Consider the following 9410-nt stretch of genomic DNA (forward strand, 5'->3'; position numbering starts at 1 on the left):
AGTTTGGATTTGAATTTGGATAGAAAACAGTATTACCCATATCCATGCTACAGTTTTCAAATTTTACTCGAACCCAAACCCAGTCAAATCCTATTTTTCAGATTTGACCTAGTTTGGATTGGGTGCATACCGATCGGATCGGATCAATTTATCATTCCTAGATTTAAGAAGTTTGAGATAAATTTGAGATTAGATTTGAATTTCTAATTTCAAATGACTACCGAGCTCAATCCTGCCAAATAAGCCTGAAGGCCAAATTTTGTCGGGCTTGGGCCTGACTAAATTCAGCTACACATTGAGTTGAGCCCAATCTGAATCCAGTCTACTCTGCCCTGCGAACAAGTCTAAGGCGCGGGAGCTCATCTCCACAATGTAGGGGAACCGAGGAAATACTCGGTGACATCTGCGCCGCAAAAGCCAAGAGAAAAGAGTGACAAAACATCCTTATGACGATTCGAGTTGCAAACGCCTAACCATTGATGGATGCACGCCTCTCACGCCTCAGCAACGTTCCGAAGCAGCAAGGATAGAAGAGGGATATCAAGTTTAGTAAGCTCCGTGAAACTACCATTTTACTATTTTGTATGGCCGGACCCGACCTTCAAATCTAACTAAACAGCCATAAAAAGACAAAAAAAAGGGGGTCGCCTCTGGCCGAAAAGGCCGGGAGCCATGAATGGACTTTCTTGCTTCAAAGAAGGTTAGAGCCCTAGTTTGTCCAAGTTACCACACTATCAGAAATAATACAGAAAAGTTATAAAAATGATGATACATGCAAATTTAGGAGTTGTACCATTCTATTTCTTAGATTCTCTTAATTTTTTTTTTTTGGATAAATAAATAATTCATTTAAGGTTTGTTTTACTGATTATATTTCATAATTCTCATACTTAGACAAGGTGTAAATTGTTATGCAAGACATAATCATTCCATGGACAACAGAACTATCTTAGCAGCACAGAAAAGAAAAAAAATTTAGTCAACAGAACTATCTTAACCATGATGAAGCTAATTTTGCAGGCCAGACTCTTTAGCAAATAACTTAAGGTGCTTATTTTAATTAACCTGATTAAAACTATGCGATTCAATGCTTTGAATTGTATTAGAAAATGCTGAAAAGAATATAATCTTCATCTTTCTTTTTATTTTAAAGGTACTGTTCTCTGTTCACTCTTTAGTCCCATGCTAAAAAACGTTGTTTGGCTAAATAAATCTAGAAAAGTCGATTACACCACAAGTTAGAGATTCAAATCCATTGTGGTAGGCCCCGATGTATTTCTTGTTGTTTGTTTGGATGGTTTTCAAACTTTTGGAGATTTAAATCCATTCTCGTCTCACCTGTCCATGGGCTATAATGAAGCCCAAATACTGTCTGATCTTGTGTGAGATTCTTGGAGCTGCCAAACCAAAGCTGGGCAACACAGCCAGCAAAATATTGAAATCTAACCCAACCCAGCTTGCGCATGAGCTCAAAATTGATTATAAACGACCAATAGGCTCGGGTCAACTTTGAATTGGCCAATCAATATTGCAGCCATAGGAAAGATCAAAGGAATCTCTTGTTGATCGTAAGAATAAATGCAAGGAAAATTTTGTTGACCTAGCAGGTTGGAAGTGGCCCATATTAAGGAAGCCTTCGGTGTGGAAGGCTCTCTCTTCTTCTGCCATTACTGCCAAGTCTCTTGGACAACATTAAAGTTCGGACACATGCTCGAGAGTTTGTCCTCCACAAGTTCGTCTGTCAGACTGGGGGTTCATAGCTGAGCCTCGGGGATTCTGGATCAAATCATTGTTGCCACTTTGGATTTTGGCACTTAGACAGATTTTCCTAGACATGAAGTCATGGAAAAAATGTGTGGGACAGCATTACAGTGAGAACATATGTGAACAATCTTATATGGACTGCCAGGGTCAAATCTGGTTCTTACAGATTGTTCGCCTGTAGTGGGGGATGATCCTTTGTGCCATCCAAGGTCTGATTCCTTCCGCTTCAGTTGTCAGCTTTCTAATAAATTCCAGGCATCATAGACCTTTACTACCTTCCTAAAGGTGTCTTGGCTAAATTATTTTGGGTCCAAATCTTTGTCTGCACTTAAATACCGCATGTGCACATACAATTTTAAGTTCATCTCCGTACATATAAACTCTGATGGCACGTATGGTTGGAGAAGCCGGGCTCTGAAATGGGAATGCAATGAAGGAGACCTTGATGTTAAAATCCTATTTCCTAATGATGAATGAAATGCATAGGAAACAATGACCATTCCGATTTTCATTTCTATGCATTCTAATTTCAATTCTGATTGTAAATCGAATACATCATAAAATTTGTCCACGGAGGGACTCCTAGATGTACCTTTCTTAATAAAACTTGAGATTAGTAGCCCTTGCTTAAGGTAGAGGAATAATAAAAATTGCGATTTGTAGCCCTTGCGTGAGGTAGAGGAATAACGGTAGACTAGCTAAGAAGGCGGGAATCCTAGCCACTGATGCTTGTGGTCACAAACTTTGGTGGTTTCTCTTATACCGCCAGCCCGTCATTAGCTTAAGAAAATTGAGGCTGTTAGGCTCTGAGTTCTAATAGAGACGTCTATACATGTTAGATTTGAGAGGGCTACAAGTACCAGTCTGCTGCTTTGTTATGGAAAGTGAGAGATATTCACCATAATTCTGGCCTATTTGGGGACTTTTGGTGAACACACCTCTGTTCAGTGTTACCATGATGATAATTAAGCTCATACCTATGCTCATACCATAACAATGGAACAAGAAGCCTCCTCCTCAAAAAGTGAACAACAGAATCTTAACAACAAGTGCATGGTTCTTTTCTCTCAAAAAGAAAATTTTGATTTTAGGTAGACAATGATGTAATTAACCACACGCACCAATAAGCCATTAGGCTTGACAGTGACAACAGGTGATCACATTCCAATGACCGATATCGGTGTGTAAACCTATTAACTTGATTGTCTCAACATTGCTTCACTATTCCATAATGCAACCCTATAAGAAAGCTTGCTAATCATGTACAGATTTAGCAAGATTTCCATAGAAATTAAACTATCTTCTAGAGATATTTTCAAGAAGACTTCAATAGTTAAGCTTCTAATAACACAAGCAAGTATAGTTCCTCAATTTTGGTTTTCCCATAATATACATAACAGCAGCTGCAGAAATCATTTTGTGCTATTCATGCTGTTGCACTTTGTACTATCTTTTTGCGCTATTCAAGTGCAATTTAACATGCCTAAACCCACATTTTAGTAATAGAGTTTTGGACAGGGATTTTATATCATGGGCTTACAATTAATAGAGATCAGGAGCCCTAATCGTAGCTAGAGCCGATAAGGAGGACAAAAAGAGTGTTAGGACTGCAACCAAAGAGCAAAGGTATTTGCAAACTCATGTATGTGTTACCGGTTGAAAACAAAGAAAGAAAGATTTAAATAACTCGATCCAGAAAAATTAAGCTACAGGGACAAAAGTAAGCTCACTTGGTGGGGATCGGTACTCGCCCATACCTATCCGTGAATAAGCTGGTGCCTGTCACCGAGACGGGATTCCAATAATTGATGGGAACCCCTCCCACTCTCAACTTGTCCCAAGAGAAAATTATATCACCGGCCCCCCCGGTAGTGTTACGACCATTATGGACGCCACGTCGCATTCTCATCCTCTCAACAGAGGAAAAGGCATCTGGACCACAGCCAAAGCCCAGAGGTTCCCCAGGATAACAATTAAGTACATGTACATGAAGTACAGGACCATATATATTTTGCATGTAGCGTCCTGGTTAGCTTTGAATTTATAAAGCGAACCCTTACGTCTCTTGCTTTAAAAACCTAGGGTTGAATCCTGCCTTTAGAAAGCAGTATTTAATGTATTCAGTTGGATGACATTAACTTAAATAGCAGATTTCTTATATAACAAAAATTGTATGACAAACTAGTGGGCATATAATGGCCAATGACGAGGCAAGAATCCTATAACCAGCGCATCGACATTGAAAAGAATCTCACGATTAACAAACATGAAGTCCTAGTTCAAATCTGTTGTAAGATGTGGCTCTTTGTTAGCCAATAATTGATGAGGATCCGGCCAAGCATGTGGGAGCTCTTGGGAATGGAGAAGTGTCATACTTGCTTCCGATTGCCACTCAATTCCTTATACCGATGTGACAATTAGGGATTGTTGCAATACATGTAGGTTAGGTGAATATTCGAGTAAATTCGGAGCATGGTATATATGTTACAAAAAAAAAAAAAACGCATGACATTATCTTTTCTAATACCAGTGGCTATATCTATGCAAAGGAGTGTGATTATGTTAGAGGTGGCAATTACATCAGATATGGACCAACTCAATTCGGATCGGATTAAAAATTTATCGACCTAAATAATATTTATTTATTAAACATATCAATAATTTATATTTAAATATACTTGTTTATTAAACAGATAATTTGATCCAATCGTATTAATCAATTTATTAAATAAATCAAATTAAATAAATAAATAAAATAAAATAAATTAAATATATTAAATAAATTTTTAATTAATTTTTAATAAATTAAATAAAATTTAAATATTAAATTGATTAAATAGGTTAAACAGATTATCCGATTTTGAATATTGAACGAATTAAATGGACTAAATTTTTAAAATTTAAATTTATTTTAAATATTAAATAAATTAAATAGAATAATTTATTTATAATTTAAATTTATTTTTACGATAGATCGAACCTACATCAGATCCTACTTTGCCGATCTTAAGCTGTGCCACATCATTTAAAAAAAAAAAATAAAGGCCCTTAACTTTTTCCACCACCAAGAAGGTATGTAAATAAAAACTCGGCGATTGTTGGGGGCGTAATGGCAAAACTAGAGAGACCGGACGGGCGTCAGTGGGCGCAGACGGGGCGGTTGGTAAAGGGTGCCGTGACCCGTCAATGGTCATTGCCCAAATATTAAATGCTAATACCTCCTTTACAAATTCAAAACTTACGGAGGATCTTAGTGAAAGAAAACAATAAAATAAAATAGGACAAAGATGCGACTAGTTGGCACATTGATATTTACGCCCCAGAAGAATCGGACGGTGGAGATGGGGACCAGCCGCGGAAACACGGAGTCGCCCCTCACCCCAGGAGTTCGGAACTTAATCCCCCACGCCCTTTTAACCCCAAACCCAAGGCGGTAACCCGACCCCAACTTACTTAACCCCAGGATCGAGTTTAGCTAACCCCCGGTGACCCTTATATATTCCCCCACCCCACCTCCTTTGGTTCGTCCCTCCTCCTCCTCCTTACCGTGCTCGTTACTTCTTCCCCAAGTAATTTCAAATTGAAAAAAAAAAAAAAAAAAAATCTCTTTTTTCTTAGAAAAATTAAGTGGGTGGCGAAGTAGCTCTGACCTGCGTCGGGAAATCTCCGGCGTTTTAGGGTTCGGGATTGGTTGCGTCGCAGGCGACAGCTGGTTGATGAGATCTGGCCGCCGACTGAGGAGGGGAGGATGAGCTGCAATGGCTGCCGAGTTCTCCGGAAGGGATGCAGCGAGACCTGCATTCTCCGGCCGTGTCTCCAATGGATCGAGAGCCCCCGTGGCTCAGGGCCATGCCACCGTCTTCGTCGCCAATTCTTCGGCCGCGCCGGCCTCATGTCCTTCATCTCTGCCGTCTCCGAGTCTCAGCGCCCCTGGTATTCCCCACGAAATGCCCACTAGATCGTAACCTAGCTTCCTCTCCGAGGTCTTTTGATGTTCCTTCTTTCTAACCCTTGTCTTTGGGTCGTTAGCTTTGTTCCAGTCGCTGTTGTTCGAAGCGTGCGGGCGGACGATCAACCCCGGTGAACGGCGCGGCGGGGCTTCTGTGGAGCGGGAACTGGCACCTCTGCCAGGCGGCGGTGGAGACGGTTCTCCGCGGCGGGACTCTCAAACCGCTTCCAGAGCTCGACCCCGCCGCGGCCGACCACGGCGCCGTCGCCGCTGGCGTGGGAGGGGAAGGCGGGTTCCTCTACGGGCGGCCGAGGGCGGGAGGGTGGTCCCCATCCTCCGAGGCCAAGCGGCGGAAGGCCTCCGCCGCCGCCGCCGACGACCTGGCGGCGCCGCAGTGCGATCTGGACCTTTGCCTGACCCCGGGTCCCGGCGCGGTGCGGGTGCAGGAGCGGCGGAGGCCGGCGACTCCGTCGATGACCTCTGAGGGTTCCGTGACGACGAGCGGCGAGAGCGGTGGCGATCGCCAGCCACGGCTCCTCAACCTCTTCGTCTGAGAAGAGCTTTTGATCGGAATTACTTGTTGTTGGTATGTGTGGTGGTGGGGTTTGACACCCCCCAGTAACTTTCGAGTCAGATTGTAGTCAATGAGGGTTTTGATTTGCTTTTTTTTTTTTTTTTTTTCTCTCTCTCTCTCTCTCTCTTTGTTGCGACCCTGTTGCAACTACCGGTCTGGATTTCCTCAACTGGAGGGAAGATGAGGGAGCCGGTGAGCATACCGCTCTTTTTCCTAACTACGAAGTGTATTATCCGGAATTAAATTAAATAAATAAAAAGGTCCTGCGTTTTTCTATTCGGGGCTTTCTTTTTTGTTATTAATAATTTGGAAGAAAAAATCAAGTTGGGGCCCGGGGGACGGAGGATCGGGTGCTCCGCCGATCGGGACACGCTTGGGCACGGCGCCGCGTCAGGGGTGACGAGGCATCGCACCACCCCAACCATTTTTCAATCGAAGTCTCCGGAAGCGACAAGTTTACTTTAATAAACTAAAACGAAAACAGCAAGTTGAGTTTTGGAAGGACTATGTCCCTGGTATTTTATCCAGATGTTTGTCTTGTTTATCTATAAATTAAAAAAATAGAAAAGATTAGGAGCGTGTGACGGGTGATGGGTTTTGGCGTGCAGAGAGAGGACGGCTCTTGGGAGGGGAGAGAGGCGTATGGAAGTGGGGAAGGTATATCGAGTATGATGGTAGGGCCCACTGGGCTGCAAGTGTGCGGCGGATGTCAGCGTCGAATTCGGCGCTTCCTCTCCCTCCGTAGTTGGGGAGTGGGGGATGACGCCGGGTTGTGGGGCCCAACCCCACTCCCCCTATCTCCGCAAAAGCTAAACTTGAGGTAAAGTTGTTTCTTTTTCGTTTTTCTGGTTGCCTGCTTTTGTTTTTTCCATTACGCGCGCTCGTTGTTGGCCGCGCCTCGCCGCGTACGCTCACGTGGGGCCGGCCATTAGCACCGGCGAGCGCGGGCAGGGCTACTTTGCTTTCCCATCCAAATATTCCCATAAGGAAAAAGTGTGGTGTTGATGGGATACCGTAGATTTGAGGCCGTCCTTTCTTGGTCAAGAATAGGGGAGCCGTATCCTCTGCGGTGCGCGCGATGCTCCACAGAGGCGCGCTGGCCGACCATTACAGGATGGACGGCCAGCAAATAATATGCGCCTGTACATGCATTGTTACAATAACCGTTATCCTGCAGTGTAATGGACGGCCAGCGAATAATATGCGCCCTGTGCATGCATTGTTACAATACACCGTTATCCTGCAGCGTGCCATAAAGGATCCGTGCCCAATAATAGGATGGAAAATGGGAGAGGAAAGGATAAACCCTCGTTCTATAATGATTTAGAACAGATTATCAAATACATTTATTTAATTTTATAAAAAAAAAATATGAACTTAATAATAAATGCTGGTTGTTCGTCCGAACCATTAGATTGATTTTTACATAATTTTTAAAGCATGATGTCTAGCTCATAATGTATACTGATAAATGGAAAAAAAAAAAAATCGAAGGATTTTAAAAAATTATATAAAATATAGTCTAATGATTTATATTATAAAAGAACACATTTTTTACATATGAAAAATATAATCTAAATTTTTTAATAATATATTAATAAAAAAAATTGTATTCCACACTACATATATCGTATGGTTGTGATATTAATAATATATTTTATTTATATATAATTTATTTATCGAGATGAATATTTGATGAATACGCTCTGAAAAAAAAAAAAAAAAAGCACAGCTGTGATTAACATATATTTTCTCCTTAATAAGAAGGCAAGCTATCTTTATAACGTTATATCAATTTTTTTTTTTTTTTTTTTTTGATGTGTATATCGAGCCTAAACATGGAATTAAGGTAAAAGGTTGCGATCATTGGAATGAGCACTAACTCTTGTCCAAAATTATTTTGGACCGGCTTTTGCTAGTGGCAAAAACCATAAGTGTGTTGTCAACACGTATTGCCGAGGAAAACAATTATGAGGCATACCGACAAGTCTGTCATGTCACCGGCAAGTGGTTTCACTCGAAAGACGAGAGATACAAAGAAAGAAAGACAAAACCAAAACGTTGATCTCCATATTACCATTAAAGGGATTAGTCAATCTACCCAATCATGTACCTAAGTTAGTTTAAGGATGTGATCTTGGTCTTAGCTCCCAGCCACTTCAATTTGGAAGCATAGCTTTTAACCATGCCTGGATCCAATGCATACAAAAATGGTATCAACACTAGGAAGGGGTAAACTTATCTACAAATTGATGAATAATTATGAAGAAATATTGTCGGTGTCTAATAGGGTGGAAGCCTTGTGTTTAGATGGCACTGCCTATTGATGTTGGCCGGCTTAATTAGAATTGGAACGATGCTAGGAGCGATAGTCGGACCTGCAAAGATAAAAAAAAAAAAAAAAAAAAAAGAGAGCAATAATGATTGTCGAATTTATAAGGATGGCATCGGATCGATTCGAAATAGATTTCCAACTACCCAAATACCCAATAATCTATCCAAATTCAGTCCAAAATACTATTCGGATTGGATTTTTTTTTGCTCAAATCCATTTCAATCGGATATCAAATAATTCGAATTTATCCAGTCCGAATCCATTTGAGTCACATTGAGCATTTTTTTTTTCATTTCTATTAATTTTAAAGCCATACTACCATTCCACAAATCATATATGCCTTAAACAAATAAAATTAAACAATATTTAGTTCTATGTTCAATCAAAATAAAATTCAAATTGCATTAAGTAAATAAAAGTCAACAACATTTAGTTCAACAATACTTAATTTTATATTTAATTTAAATAAAATTTAATATAATATAAATTTAACAGACTAAAACAATCAACAACAATACTTAGTTCCAATATCTCTAAAATAAATATAAATATAAATATAATTTAAAAAAAGTACATCTAAATTTCAAATTTAAAAAAGACTTAAACAACAATTAAACCTACTGTCAATAGCCAATGTTTGAAATTCAAATTTAAATTTAAAATATATCAAAAATAATAATCATGTTGGTGTACCTTATGATTGTATGAATATTTTTTAGTCTTTATTTGAATAAAATATTTTTCATGAATAAGTTAGGATTAATAACTAGTAGGTTGATAATTGATAA

The 9410-nt window shown here is 40.0% G+C and overlaps 1 pseudogene; it reads left to right on the top strand.

Moving 5' to 3' along the window:
• The first annotated feature begins 5276 nt into the window (after positions 1 to 5276).
• LOC140853464 (LOB domain-containing protein 37-like) lies at positions 5277 to 6563 on the top strand (annotated as a pseudogene).
• Positions 6564 to 9410: the final 2847 nt, after the last annotated feature.

This window comes from Elaeis guineensis, chromosome 13, assembly GCF_000442705.2.
Source record: "Elaeis guineensis isolate ETL-2024a chromosome 13, EG11, whole genome shotgun sequence".
Classification (NCBI taxonomy): Eukaryota; Viridiplantae; Streptophyta; class Magnoliopsida; order Arecales; family Arecaceae; genus Elaeis; species Elaeis guineensis.